Source organism: Octopus sinensis, linkage group LG9, assembly GCF_006345805.1.
Source record: "Octopus sinensis linkage group LG9, ASM634580v1, whole genome shotgun sequence".
NCBI lineage: Eukaryota > Metazoa > Mollusca > Cephalopoda > Octopoda > Octopodidae > Octopus > Octopus sinensis.
Window position 1 is genome coordinate 105,303,792 of NC_043005.1, and position 16,503 is coordinate 105,320,294.

General features: G+C 35.3%; 1 protein-coding gene across 5 annotated transcripts in view; it reads right to left on the reverse strand.

Moving 5' to 3' along the window:
* LOC115215499 overlaps window positions 1-16,503 on the reverse strand; it is a 135,721-nt gene that overhangs the window by 55,287 nt on the left and 63,931 nt on the right. For 2 of the 5 annotated variants that reach the window (XM_036506219.1, XM_036506214.1), the window contains exon 1: window positions 8,181-8,441. The exons of the other annotated variants lie outside the window; for them this stretch is intronic. The gene's annotated coding sequence lies outside the window, so the exon portion shown is untranslated. Of the gene's footprint in view, window positions 1-8,180; window positions 8,442-16,503 lie in introns of those variants that run through there. 5 annotated transcript variants of the gene reach the window in all.

Here is a 16,503-nt window from a genome sequence, read left to right on the forward strand (position 1 = left end):
GTCCCTTCAACCAGTAAATGTTCCCATACACCATGTCAGTTCTTAGTTCCCCCAGGAATGACCTACTTGCCACCACATCCACTAATAACCATTCATACAAAAATAACATGAGATCTTTCATTCCCTACAAACATTCCCTAATCAAGCATCATCCATACACAAACTTGATACCACAGATCAGACCTTTATTGATTGCATTGAGAAACCTTAAAAGCATCTTTCAGTGAGGCTATGCCAACTATGTCTCATTTAACAGCCCCAAAAAAACCTCACATGTTACACAAATCAAAACATTGCCAAACAACACCATCTCTAAACATGAGTGGCATTTAACTAAATCTCTCTATCACTCCAAATGCTAAGTTGCACTATCACTGAAGATTTATCCCGTTGAAAGTACATCCTTAGCCTAGCCCTTCTCTTTAGGATCAGAAAATATTCAGCTCACAACAGTTGCTGACACTGACACAATTGAGACCCACAATGGAGTATTGTACCCACATCAGGGACAATGCTGCTGTTGCTACATACACTGACAGAAAAGGGCCACTTATCTGATTGGCACTCCATCACTTATACACTCCAGCCTCTGGTTAGCTTCAGAAAATGCTAGTAGTGGGAAATTTTATTACTACTTCCAGCAGCTTCAGCAACTATGTAGAGGTTCCACCATTCGGTCATCCATGAAATAGCATATGCAAAACGCCAATTGTATAAATATACAGATACGTGCGCATAATCTCATAAATAACTATACAAAGGATACAAATGTAGCTGAAGATAGTTTTACTAATTTTGCATCAGGTAATAACCAACTTCAGAAAATTGGTGTATCCTAATTATGATGATAAATGAAATGAAACAACTGATATTACCTCCAAACAATGAGAACAACCACTATTACTACCAAAAATAAACTTTCATAACAGAGGAAATGACTAATAACACGGATCATTATGGATCCCCTTAGCCAGATAATGGTGTGTGGTGAGGTTTCAGTGAAGGCTGAAATAGAAAAATAAATTAATAATAATAATAATATATCCAACAATAACAAAAAAAAATAGTAGACAACACCATGCAATATCCGGAAGTATGAGGGACTAATAAGTAAAGGGTAATAATAATGAATAATGAGAAACTGAAACAAGCTTAGAGCAGAAGGTGTGAGTAATCTGACTGACATGAAACGACAACAACAACTACAACTACTCCTACCACTACAACAACAATACTGAAGTTAGAGGTGGCACCACTCCTAGCCTAGAGGAAATTGTAGTAGAGCAATTATTGACTAATAATTAGATGACTGGTAAGGCAGTAAACTTTTAAAAAAGTAAATAAACTAACCAAGCCTTTTAAAAGAAATTATTACAAAAATGAAATGTGTGTGTGTGTGTGTGAACATACACAAAAGCCATAAACCTAACAACTTCCAATAAAAAAAAAGTTTTTTTGTTAAAATTCACATGATCATTTTTATGAAATGTGTCATTTAGGTGTGGGCTATTGAAAAAACAAAGATGGACAAAAAATACGAAAATTCAATTACTAATAAACTATTTTTTGAACTAAATTTCATAATAAAAGAAGTAGCTTTGAAAACGAAACAGCTTCAAATGACATCATATTTGGTTAAACCAATGCTCTGTAAGAAGTTTCATTTCTCTCACACAAATTTATTAAATAACTAAACTGAAACAACTTACAAAATTATGAGTAAATTTCAAGTGAAACACTGAGTAAGAATATTGATATCTAAGCGCTTATAAAACAACTGGAGTGTTACTAGTTATATGACAGGTAACTTTGGATGTACATCCAATAATTATAATTTAACTGATCAAATTTCCTGGTGCTTATACAAATTGATGAAATACTAATTATCAAAAGATTATTTATTACCTTGAAATAAAATTAGACAAAATAAATTTCTCTTTTGCATAAGTACTTTCTCATTTACCACTTCTCCTCCTGTCTCAATGATGCTTTCTCTCTCAACATGTGTGTGTAGCCTACCTTTACTCACCACCTGCTACCAAGCCTAGTATGAGCATTAATCTTGCACTCCTTATGTCGACTCACTCTGTACCTCTCTTTCCCTCTTTCTATGCAATATAAACATGACAGGAGAAATAAACCAACCAAATAGGTTATTACTATATAGAGATAAGATGTTTATGCATACACTCACGCAAAGTAAATAGTCTTAGTTTTGATGATAAGCATTCAATTATTTAATCAAATGTATTACTTTTTCATTGAATTAATGTGTAAGTTGACTTTGGCGAACTTTGCCTTTCATCCTTTCGGGTTCGAAAAATTAAGTACCAGTTGTGTACTGGAGGCGATCTAATCAACTGCCCCCTCTCCCCCAAAATTTTGGAGTTTGTGCCTAGAGTAAAAAATAAAGAATACTTCCCATAAACAGTGTGATTTGTTATCTTGGGTATGTACTATGGGAAGTATTAAGAAACACTACTATCCAAACAGCTTCAATGTTTCACAAAGACACACATGAACATATATATGTGTGTGTGTATATATATATATATATATATATATATATATATATATAATGGGCTTTGATTCACTTTCTTTCTACCAAGGTATCAACTCACAAGACTTTGGTTAGTCCAGAGCTACAATACAATATACTTTGCCAAAAAGCCAGGCACTAGCACCAAATTGCAAACCAAGTAGTTGGGGTCCTTGAGAATTGATTTAGTAAGCAGAAACTCTCAGAGAAGCTCCTCTGTGTCTGTGTTAGTGTCTTGTTGCCTTGATATTGTGGGATAGTTGCAATCAAACATAACCTACATACAAGGAGTGTCTTCTATTTCCAACATACTGATGGGAAAAAGGAAATAGGTTACTTGAAAACAGGTGAGGCTCGGTGACAGGAAAGGTAACTGATCAAGGAAAATATGCCTCAACGATTTCTATCTGACGCAAGATAGAATAGATCATTAAAATGATGATGATATAGTAAATAAAAAACAAAGCTGAAATGGGAAAAACATTAAGAGAGAGGAAACAAACAAATAAGCACCACACTGTGAAGTTACAGAAGTGGAGAAAGCATGGAGGCAGGATTAAGAAGTTTCCTTCCCAACAACTTGGCATCAAGTTTGGTCCCACTGTGTAGCATCTTAGGCAAGTCTCGTTTAGAAGGTTGACCCAACCAAAGCCCTATGAACGAGTGGATTTGGAAGATGGAAAAAGAAAGAGACCAGCTGTATATGTATACAGTGTTTAGTGTCTCTTGCCTTGACATCATGCATTAGTTGCAAAAGAATGTCATCATCATCATCATACTTTGTCTCCAATCTTTGGGAAAACATGACCAACCATGGAGAAATATTTCTATTTTTGGAAGCAAGTGAGGGTTGACAATTGGAAAGCATCAAACTATAGAAAAGCTGTCTCAACAAATTCCATTTGATCCAATCCAAGTACAAAACAGTAGATGATACACACACACACACACACAAACATATATACATATATCTAAATACACACAAAACTGACTTTTAAAAGCATAATACAACCTAAGAAAGTAACAGTGGTTGCACCCTTCTTTATTTGCCTGAGATACTCAGAATGACAGCCAACATACACATTTTTTGGACACAAAGGTTAGCAGTATTTGGATGGGGCTAACTTAATTACATCTACATAAATGCTTTCTACCAGTCACTCAACATGCAATTTCTTATGATTAACAAAACAAGCATTCGAAAGTGTAATCATAGGTAGCCCATGTGAGATCAATTCTGGATCCTCTACCATACAGAGCCCCTAAAATTTGTACATTTATAGGTATTTTATTTCACTATCAGATGTGTAATTCAGACTTTCTTAAATCATTAGCAGCTTCATGATTAGTCCATCATTGTGTGAATGGTGACATCCTGTGTGTTCATAGGATACAATCTGAGGAAAATGGTGGTGTAATTTTTACATTGCCTGTAAAGAATATATTCATTAGCTCAGCATATCCCAAAATCTGTGGAAAAATACTTTACTTGACGGGCAAGTAGGAATTGTCAACAGGAAAAGCATCCAGCCCTAAAATACTGCTTAAGTCTTTAATTCAAGCCAACATAGAAAAAAATATTTTATAGATACATGATGATGATGATGCATGTGCACACACACACACACACACACATACACCTATATAGACAGGTACATATATACAACACATACACACACCCATGATTTTCAATGTGATCCATGTAACGTGCCACAGATAGCAGTCAAATGTTCCCAAAATTAGACCCTACCCTTTTACTTCCTATTATGCATTCATAAGTTCTCTGCAGATAGGAATAAGAGTGGTGAATCACAACTGAACTTCTGATGATAAAATGCTTGATCAGGTCAAACTTTGGAGGTAAACACCAACAAAATACACATACATGTGTTCAAATACACACTCACACATCAAAGCGGACAGTTCAATTTTGATTTAAAAGGCCTACGGTGTTTCAGTCTAAAAGTTTGAGGAAAGTTAGAAAGTATAAATGAATTTTCTATGTGCATCGTTCATGGTCAGTTCACATGACAAAACATATCCTTAACTAGTCCAGTTTTAGCTTCAGTGGGCAAGAAACTAACTTAACATTCTGTACACCAAAACTACATCAGCCAATGTAACTTTTTCTCTTTTAAAATAGTAAGATGTAATTTAAGGGGATTTAACTATATTTCTACAAAGTCTGTGGCTCAGTCTTAGTATATAGCTGAAGAACCAGCTACTAGTGAGTTCGTAAGTTATACAAACAATAATATGCATGCATAACCCGTCAGTACACAATGTATATATATATATATATGCATGCTTAATACCTTATATTATGTACAAATCTTTCCCAAAAGATGCAAGATTTGTGCTAAGTTCAGAAATATACAAAATATTTCAGGATAAAAGAGCACACTTTTCATTATCTTTGTCATACATAGAAATCACGTATAACGTACGTACATCAATAGATTGAAAACCACAATATAATAAACAAAAGAAGAAGAAAAGAGAACTAATTTAATATCATACTCAGTATATTAATTAAAGACTCACATGTGACTTGGAATGTAATTTGAAATACTCCTCAAATGGAACAATTATTAGTACTAAGTTTAAAAGCAACTTCTGCAGTCACTGCTCAACCAGGGGAAACAACTGTGTAATTCTTGATGCATAAGCGAAACTGCGGTCTGTTCATTGTGACAGAATTCTAACGCTTTGTCAATGTGTAGCAGCAGTGAAGAGACGGTGCAAGGGCTGGTTACTACGAAATAAGCAGATAAAGAAACATGTGCGTATTGTTGTCATCGTTCAATGGTAACCATACTTTATTTAGTCGGTTATCAAGTGGATCAAAACAGGCCAACGACAGGACATCTATCTGGTCGTTCGACATGTTAGAAACAACAGTCAAATCTTCTTCAAACCACAACCTACCGTCTTAAAAAGGGACGTAGTATGCAGAAAAATGTGATGGTCATAGTTTGCCCGGCCAGAGATGACCTGGGGCTCAACAACAACAATCAAAATCGAAATTACAATCTTACACGTATAATACAGAGCTTACTGTATAACAAACCATGTGATGGTGCAACAACAGAAGAAGCTATTCTCAACACATCTCATCTTGAACTACCGGACAACACCCACAGATTGTAATAACATGAGGCACTCGTCAGAGAAGCTTACATTTTCTAATTGACAAAATCAAGTTATTGTTCAGAATTGTTAGAGCGACAGAAAAAAAATGCCTTGTGGTAGGTGTGGTTCCATGGTTCTGAGTTAAAATCTCACCCGGGATCAAGTGTGCCTTTCTTTCATCTTTTCGGGGTGTCCATAAAATAAAAGTATTATTCATGTACTGGCGTCGATGTAATCGATTATCTATGCCACCACTCCCTCAAATTTCAGGCATTGTACCTACGCTAGAAACAATTACAAGAGGAAGGTGTAGGTGTGAACGGTGAAATTGAAGTGGTTAAATGGGGTTACTGTATGAGACTGTAGGCTGATGTCAAGAACTGAATGAAGGGTAGTGTGTAGGTTAATTAGAATTACCTCTATGGTATCCACCTGCCTTCTATTTTATGGATCCTATATTGTTACAGTGTTGGCGTATATAGATCTTGGTATGACTTTATTGTTATTGATGCGAATATCTGTTTCTAGTTTGTTGTTATTTGTATTTCGCATTTGTACTTTCCCTATAATAATTATTCTCACCCCAAGAAATCACGATTACTATTATTATTGTGATTTTTTTTTTTTTTTGCAAGCCGACAAGCTAATCCGATTAAGTCATCTGCCGATAATAAGAAATTAAGATACCTGCAAGGTAGTCACTCTCTCCACCCTTTCTTACGCCTTATTTTCACAACGAAATATCAATTAGTTCTGTTGACTTTGCTATTTATTTATATAAGGGACAAAAATAATAGGAAATAAACAGACCACCACCACCACTATGAATAAACTCTGGCAACAAATTTATAAAACTGGCGAATGGAAAGCAAGAAAAAAAGAGTTTCACTAAAAACAGGGAATGGGACCAGGAAATAATAAGTAAGAAAGAAAAAAGAAATTAAATGCAATGAACAAATTATTTCCAAACGTTGACAACAAACAAACACACACAAAAAAAGCAAAACCATTCGTTTCTAATTCGAAAATGTTTTGTCACTCTGAACTACAATTAAATATATATAATTTGAGAAAATGTGAGAGGGGAGTGCTGCTGCACACACACACACACGGATGACTAGACAAATGTTTTCATAATGCCTCATGACGAAAGAAACTCTACGTCTTGGTTCGAATTACCAAACATAGCAGTGAAATTTCATTGAAATTCACCTTAGCATCTAAAGAATAAAAAAAAACAATATAGGGTTGCACATTGAACAGAAAAACCTAATGGTCACGACCAGATGCACCTCATCAAAACGGACCAACATCAACCAAAACCTATTTTAAAATCTATTTAACTGATTTTTACCAACAGAAACATCGTATGTCACAAAATTCTGATGAAAATAATGTGCGTTTATGTACACACGGAGAGCACGGAACTGTTGACCCAGTTAAATGTTAAAGTACTACCAACAGTTTAAATCCAGAATATATAAACATAATATGTTCACACACGCACACAGGAAACTTTCAGTAAACAACAATATCTCAGCATATTACACACAAACTCTTCATCTATACACCCGAGTCAGCTGTGTTATCCAAATTCATCAATCACAGAAGGTTACATACTAACTGGTTGACAGGATAGAATATTTTTTAGCTTTGTTTATCAAGACAACATATGATTTAAACACAAGACATCTTACATATTATCCGATCGTTCCCGAGCCTTGATTTAATAAGTCCGCTGAAAAATAGCCGACCAAGGTTTACTCAACAACATCAATGGCCAAATAAACAAAGTATAAAACTGCAACATAATACAGAATCTACCACCTCTCAAGTGTTTGAGTAAAATATGATAAAATAAAAACCAAGCCATCGTAGAAAAAGTCAACGAGATCTTATTTTTGTCCTCCTTTCGCTTTGTGAGGTGCGTGTAAGAGTGAAGGCATAAACCGATTATTATCCAGGTTGTGATTTTAGATCGGTCCGTATCAGCATATTTATGAGCTCATATACACACAGACATGCAGTCACATCGACGGATTTAACAGGAAATATAAACTAGGTGAATCCTATACAGTTTTGATTGTCATCAACATAGATATAGAATGCATTCGGCAAAATGGTTCTATATTCCATGTGGCTACACACACACACACACCTGAAACCATCGTGTTCAAAAACAAACCTGATAAGAAAGATGTGAAGTGGTAACAAAATGTAAATATCTTCTGTTTTCAAAATGCGTTCTTTTTCGTGTACAAGTATATAAACACATTTTACATGTGTGAACATCAAGGAATATTGCGTTTCGGTATCATTACATAGATAAGCAGAGGACACAATTACATATCTGTATAGTTGGACGGATTGGTTTTATGAAAGGCACAAAATCGAGGTAGAAAGAAGCAGAATTAAAAACAAAAATCCAAGCCCGAACGATAACATAAGAAAAGACAATAAACAATGATATTAACAATAAAAAAAATGGAAAAGAAATGATGCCACTCACTCGCTCGGTTTGCAGTAGCAGCAGACTTATATCGCTCTTGCAATGAAAAACTATTCAATAACCCTCACAGAAAGCAGTTTTTTTTTTCCGTTTTTTCATTTCAATAAGAGATCTCTTTCCGCTTTCTTTCTCTACTATATATACATATCTTATATACACATATATACATACTCTTTTATGTATGTACGTACATACATATGTATGTAATTATAACTAAAAAAAAAACGTCAAAGTGAAAGAGCCCTGTCCTGTGAAGCTGTGCGGCTCGGATCCAATGAAAGAAGCAGCAGCAGCAGCAGTGAAAGCGATAGAAACAGCAGCAGCAGCTATAGTAACAGCAGCAGCCACAGTAATAGCAGCAGCTGCAACAACAGCAGCAGCAGTTACAGCAGCAAACAACAAAATGTAAATAGTACAAGAGTACTTGCTGGCTGGTTTAGTTGGCTTTTGGTCTGCTTGCTTTATTTGTGTTTAGTACGTTCGGGACACAGCTGACTTGCTTAGTTAGGACGGAAAGTGAATGGACAGCACACACACACACGCGCGCGAGCAATCGCTCCTCGCACATGCTTAGGCGGTCGTCGGAAGATTGGAGATGCAGCCGAGTGGCACTACCGACACAACCACCTCCACTGCCACCACTACCATAACGATTACAACAGTTATCACCACCACTACCACTACTACTACTACTACTCTTGTCAGCTGTTACGGGTGTGTACCGACAGAGAAATGCCTTGACAACCAAAACAATTTCGAAATCCGAAGGCTATTTAAACATGATAACCACATAAGTGCAGCTCGACCAACTTATGAAGAATACACGCTATTTAAAAAAGGGAATTCATTATCATCATAAACAGCAAAGTGTACGAATACGATAAGTACACACGAACTATCTCATTGCTTACCCTAAGATAAGCCCTTCCTTATGCATCAGACCCGTGGCCATTCCATCCATTTTCTGTGTGAAAAGAAATCGGCTCCATATAACAGAATGCGTAATTTGCATTATGGAATGTGTGCTACTGTAAAAACATCCTGAAGTGATTTGAAAGTGATTCGATATGTATTTTGTAGCTGGTCGAGCGACGACAACGCAGAGGTCTTTTTATCGTGGTCCGTTTATCCAGTAGACTGTCAAGCTGAACAAACAGATGGCTTCTTATTTACAATTACCACTAACATCATCATCATCATCATCAACAATGGTGTCAACGACGAGAGATAAGAGATCGAGAGGGACTTCGGACAGATTCACGAGACTAATTAATTTTTAATTCACACGCAAGACTGGAAAATTTACATCTGGTTATGTTCTCTATCTAATATTTTAAGTGCACATGTGTGTTTAAACGGAGCCAAAAGAGACCTTAGCAAATACTGTGGCCGGAATAAAGGGGGAAGTCTTCATTCAAGCCGATATCGACTGCGATGATAGACGAACAAATAACAAAGATGAGAGGCACTAGTTTCCCTTCTCATTTCATCCACATTAACACGGTATACACAAGAATATGCACATGTGCACGCGCACACATATATACATATAAGCATGCATACATATGTGTATACATATATACATGCACTTTTAAGTACAAATATATAGAGATAACACATGAAAAAAAAAACTGTACGCGCGCACACACATTTATTGCTCCCGGACCCTCTGCTTCATTTTCTATCACTGTCCTCTTCCCCGGTTATTCTGTATCCGAAACGCCCTCCTCTCATTTCTCTCCATCGGACCCAACCCCTTTCCGTTAACGTCTCTCCTGATTTCATGTCACTCTCCTCTATTTCTCCCTCTCTTGTTCCCATTTCACTCACATCTCCCGTCCATATTCGCTTTATAATGCTGGCTAGCCCTGGACCCAACTTCTTACAACTCAGCTTGTAACAATGCCACTGAGCCCCCCGCCCTTCTCACTAACTCTCACCCCCACCAATCATACTCAACCTCCCCCCAATAGTGTTTACTCTGTTACTCTCAACTACCACCTTCTCACAACTATAAATCTATAATACTCGTGTTATTTGACGCTTCCTCGTCACCCCACCAAAATATCATACCCTCTTCTATTCTCCTTCAGTTACGGGGCCCACATTTGGCACTTAGTCTTCCAATCTGCAGTGCTAGAGGCAGAAAGGAACACAAAAAAACCCGGCATACTCTGCAAAGTGGTTGATGTTAGAAAAGGCTTCTGGCTGCAGAAGCTGATACTAGAGCACAATAGAGAACCTCAATCCGTTGGATCCTATTGACCCATTCAACGTAGAACACAAGAGTGTGTGTGTAGCTGCAGATACAGCTATGCTGTTATGAACTTTGTTTCCCATTCATGCAGTCTTGGGTTCAGTTCCACTGCATGTTACCTAGAGCAAGTGTCTTTCATAAAAGCTGTAAGCCACCCTAAGTCTAGTAGGTACTGGTGATAGATGGAAACTGAAAGAAGCCTATCGTGTGGGAGAGTGTGTTAGTGTCTCTTTGTCTTGACAAAGCACAATAGTGGTGTGTTACTGTCATTCGTTTTCAATCTTCCATGTCCTGACCATAGGGAAGTATTGCCTACACAGGTGAGAGTTGGCAATAGTAAGAGTATATGGGCCTTAGATAATTTGCCTCTACGCATTCCATCTAAACGATACAAGCAAGCAGTGTGCACGTCCGCATAGATGAAACACACATCATTAGTTCCTATATATATCTCATCATAGAGGTAGGTTGTTTGGAACTCTGCATTGGATGTTCCAGGTGCAACAGATCATCGACGGAACACTTTATAACATTACATTGCAGAGAACTAAGTCTGTATATCATAATATAAGTAGTAGTAGTGTGAGTGTGTGTATATCTATCTATCTGTCTGTCTACACACACACACACACATACACATGCACATGCAGTAATCCCTTGATAGGTGAAAATCGTGAAGTAAAAACACTACTGTATACTCTTTTACTATTGTTTTTATAATTCATATATATCTATTTTATTATAAATGCAAAACACCACCATGGAGGAGTCGACATAAGCTTAAATAACAAACCGTGATAGGTGAACCACGATATAGCGAGGGATTACTGTATGTATAAAATGGGCTTCTTTCTTTCTATTTCCATCTACCAAAGCCATCACAAGGTTTTGGTCAGCCCAAAGCTATAACAGAAGACACTTGCTCTCTGTGCCATGCACTTAGGGCGAGTGTCTTATCACACAAAAGTGCCTGTACCTATGTGTACTTTTTACATAATGAAGTAAAAGGATTTAGAACCTCATACGAAAAGGATTTAGAACTTCATGACTACATTTATACAGTGAAAAGAATCCATGCATATTATTCACCCACTCATGTTACTGGTCTCTAGAAATACAAAGAAAAGAAAACAAGTGGAGTCGGCTGAAATTATCTACTTAGGTCATTCTGATTCATGTTTAAGAGAAAATTATAATGCGAAATTATTTTATATACCTGCACATTATTGAAGCTACACGCTTTTGCTCCGATGATGAGAGGATATATAATATATAAAGTTGTTCAAGATAGTTTAATTAGGTTCCATAATAGTCACTGAAACATGTAAATAGTTTATCTTCTGAAAAGGCATAGGCAAAACAAAATACATAGAGCAATGCCTATGTATTAAATATTACACACACACACATGCATTTGAGTGTGTGTGTGTGTATGCATCCTTGTGTTTATTTTCAGGCCCCCACCTCTGCTTGACAACCAGTGTTAATTTATGAGCCCATACTGTGGCAGTTCAGCAAACCAGGCTAAGAGAATAAGTAAGACTTTAAAAAGTAAGTGAATGTATAAATGTGTGTGCATGTGAATGTATATATACACATACACACATACATATATATATATATATATATATATATATATATACACACATATATATATATATATACACACATACACACACACACAGAAAGAGAGTGAGATGGATGGATGTAAGCTACCACTTGTTTAGTTTGATGAATTTCTATGCTAGGATGGGTTAGACAAACCTGTTACGAGGCTTTGTTTTGATCCCATTCCAGTCATTAACTCCTTCGAAAGTGCAAAGCAAGCAGACAAGTTGTTGACAGAGCAAGAACCAACACATATGCATGACAGTATACAAATTATACTTTATATATAAATTCCCTATATATATTTTCTATGGTTAGTTGCAGTTCATTAGAAACTAAATTAGTTTTCACAAACTAAGATATACATGTTTGAGTACACAAATACATTGTATACTGAACCATCCATCACCAAACATAACTTAAAGATACCTTTTTTTTTTTGTGAACATAAACTAGAAAGACCTATATGATAGTTTTTATGATATACGCATTTTCCATGATTAACCAAGATCTTTTGTTGCATTTCTTTTTACAAGAAATCTATTACCAACGAGATGTCCTTGATTGTCACTTCTTTCTATGTATAGCCACTGACTATACTTTATATATATATATACATACACAAATACATATAAAAAAGAAACCGAATATTTTTGCCACTAAAGGAGCTGGCCTGTGGTCTTTTTGTTGGATCTACCACTGAACAATGTGATTCAAAATAATGAAAACAATGAATGGGACAGAATATATAAATTTATCTATCTTCCCAACTGTCTCTATCTATCAATTTATATATATATATATTTGCACATCAATATACATATATTAAAATATGTGTGTATCTATGCCTGTGTACATATATATACATAAACAAACACACGTCAATAATATATACAATATATTCAACTATATATCAATAATATACATATGCACACACACACATGTATCTCTATCATCATCACCATTTAATGTCTGTCTTCCATATACAAACCCCTTGGACTTTGATATTACGATGATGTAAATATAAAGAAACGAAATCTAATGCTATTTGATACTATCTAACCACAGGATCCAGTCTGGAAATGTAAACATGAAAGGCATCTTTATACCTTCTCTTCCATGCTAAACACTATTGTCTGCAGTGAAAGTATTACCTATTAACTTGTACTTCAGAGAGAGTGGTTTGTTAAGAGTTGAGCATGTCGCATTAGATTTCATTTTAAACATTTGCATCTTAATATTAGACTCAGTTTGGGGAAGAATGTTTATTCACAACTAACGTGGTCTGCTACTAGTGAATAAACAAATGTCTGTTGTGAAGGCTTTGTAGTGATAAAGTTATTAAATAATGGCCATATGAAATTTAAATGACTTCAGATAATTATGTAGGACTTAAAAATGGTACTACGTCACGAAAATTTAAGCGAGAATGAATTCCAGTAATTAGTTTTTAAGTCTGGCCCATATTCTATTGGCCACTTTTGCTGAATGGGTATTTTGGGGGATGTAAACAAACCAGTACTGGTTGTCCAGCAATGTGGGAGATAAACACTAATACACATATATATTCAAGGATAAATATACATTTAATGTTGATATTTATACATATATATGTACATATATTTGGGTTTACACATGGTAAGTTATTGATTACACCTAACTTTGACTCTGTACAAGGCATCCTACTACACTCTTACTGGAGTGAACAGTATTAGGGCCATGAAAAGTGCACAACATACACTGCTTCATGGTAGACAAATGAGCTGAGGAACCTAGGGTTGTGAAGTCCTTTTAATGCTGTCTCAATGAGGAGTTATAATACCACCTGCAGTGTTAGTACCAAGAGAAAATGCATCCCATATACTCTGTGAATTGGCTGGTATAAGAAGGGCATCCAGCTGTACAAAGCAAGACAAATGACACATACAAGCACCAACCTTCAGGTGATGCAGTTCTCAATAAGAAATGACTGTCTAACTCATGCCAGCATGGAAAGCAGACATAAAATGAAAATGTATTTATATGTATGCAGAGATGTTTCCAATAGTGTAGATTATATAATGCTGATGTTTCAAACGTAACTCTGAACAAAACAAAAAATGGATGAAAAAATGCTAAAGTTACAGTAATTAGTGGTAACAAAGTCAGTGATGGTAGTCGAGAATGAAAGAAAACTGCAAATAAAAAAAAATTCCAAAATTTTATTGACAGTCTTAATGTATGCCCTCGAAAATGTGCTGCTTTGCAAAATTCCATCAAAGATTATGTATTTTTAACAAAATTATGAAGAGAAAGTCAGGAGGTTTTTTTTCTCTCATTTTTTTCCCAACACATTATAAATCTATATAATCAAAAATATCTTCACAAAAATTTTGTTATGATGAAATAAGCATTTTTAAGAAAGTCATGAGGAAATAAAGTTGGACAAGGGGAGCACACACATACACACACACAACGGTATATATCTCCTTCCAGACAATCAGGTCATAGTCACTCATACGTAAATACACATACATTTATTTCCATACACAAGTACACACATGAATATGCATTCATACCTTGCACAGTATGTGGGTGAATATGTACATGATCAGCTACCATTAACATACTGTCTTGCTATCCAGATATCCCTGCTGAGACAATACATTTTACTTCATTAATGCATTATAATAAACTATCGTTACTATGTATATCAGCTGCTGTGACAATATCATCATCACCACTACAACTCTGATATCACACACACATACATAAAGGGAGAGAGAGAGTAACTAAATTACTATGGTAACTAAACGAACTCGGTCACCAACCATCACACCAGTCAGTCTATGTGTGTGGGGGTATATATATATATATATATATATATATATGTATGTATATGATATACAAATGTAGAAAGTATAGATCTACTTTCAATATTGATAAATGCAATTAAATACAAAACAACAAAATCCTAACTCATTCTACAAGATTGTTTAGCTTAGTTGTAACTGAACACACCTATAATCAAAGGTGCTCCAGCCATGACCAAGCAGTTAATTATTTTCCAGGCAATGAAATATACTGACCAAATGCTTTTTCTTTTGTATGACAGTGGGTGTGAGGTGGCTGTTATGTCTAGCAAGTCGAGTAATCTTGTAGAGTTACCTTACCAGCTCTTTCTTTACGTTGTGATGGAAAAATTAAGTTATGAAACATAACCAGCATTAACAGAATGTTTCATTACACACATGTGTCATCCTTATACACACATGTATCAAAAGAATGGACTTTTAAAGAAAGGGAAAGGGAGTGTTGTAACGTTTATATTTTTCCTAGGATTAGTGGCCGTCCTTTCTGGATAGCAGTAGTAGTAGTTATTGTTTTGTTCTTTTCAGGAAATTCAGAAATCTGTCCCAAGAATGGAAATAAAAAAAAAGCTTCCGATTCTCAGAAACCACCCATCACATATGGTGATTATAGATGAACAGTTTATGTTATTACAATGGAGAGAGAAAGAGAGAGAGAGAGAGGAATGGGACAGCTATGTAGTAGGACATCCATCCTTGCATTCATGCAATAAAAAAATGGTGATAATAAAAAAAATCCCAACTGTGCAAACCAGAAGTAACCCAGTGCACTCCACCCTTAATTGATGAGCTGCTAACCAGTTATGCCAAAATACTACTACAATACAACATCTGCATGATATATCAAATTATACAACTGAGTAGTGTACACACATACAAATTTGTGCAGTATACATGCATACACACGTCTATATATAAGCATTTATATGTATATACAAAGTGGTGACTTAAAAGCTGTAAATGGAGAAACAAATGCTTTTCATATTGCCATGGTCCCATCCCCATTTATATCATACTTATAACCATTCTACAACCAAAATGATAAAGCTGCTAAAAACAATAACTATATTTGCTACTCCAGATTAAGCAAAGCCCCATCCAGTTAAAGAAAATAATATCAAGAACAAAAATATTAATAATAACGATGTTAATTGAACATAAATAATTATAAGGATTGTGATAAGGATGATAAAATTACATTGAAAATTGTGACAGTTGAAGACACGAGGCCACATTAAAACACATAAACTAAGATAGTAGTCACCATTTGCTTAGTATTATTAATATTTGTCTGTCTCTTAGACAATTAGATGGCTAATTAATATAATTCTTCTTTAACAACCCAATGGCTGTCTAGTAATGAGTTAAATGCCACCTATTATTATTAGGTGAGGTTCATAGAGTTAATTTTTAAAATTCTAATCAAATAACAATGTAAAGTTTCTGATCAAATTTCACTGGAATTAAAACAGAATCAAATATAAAACTCATTTAATAAAAGTTATAACAAACTCTTCCTCCACAAGTATCAAGTACTTTATTTTGTACTTATGAACAAACACAGATGACATATATAGATATATACTATTTTGGTTTAGGCAGTCTCTTG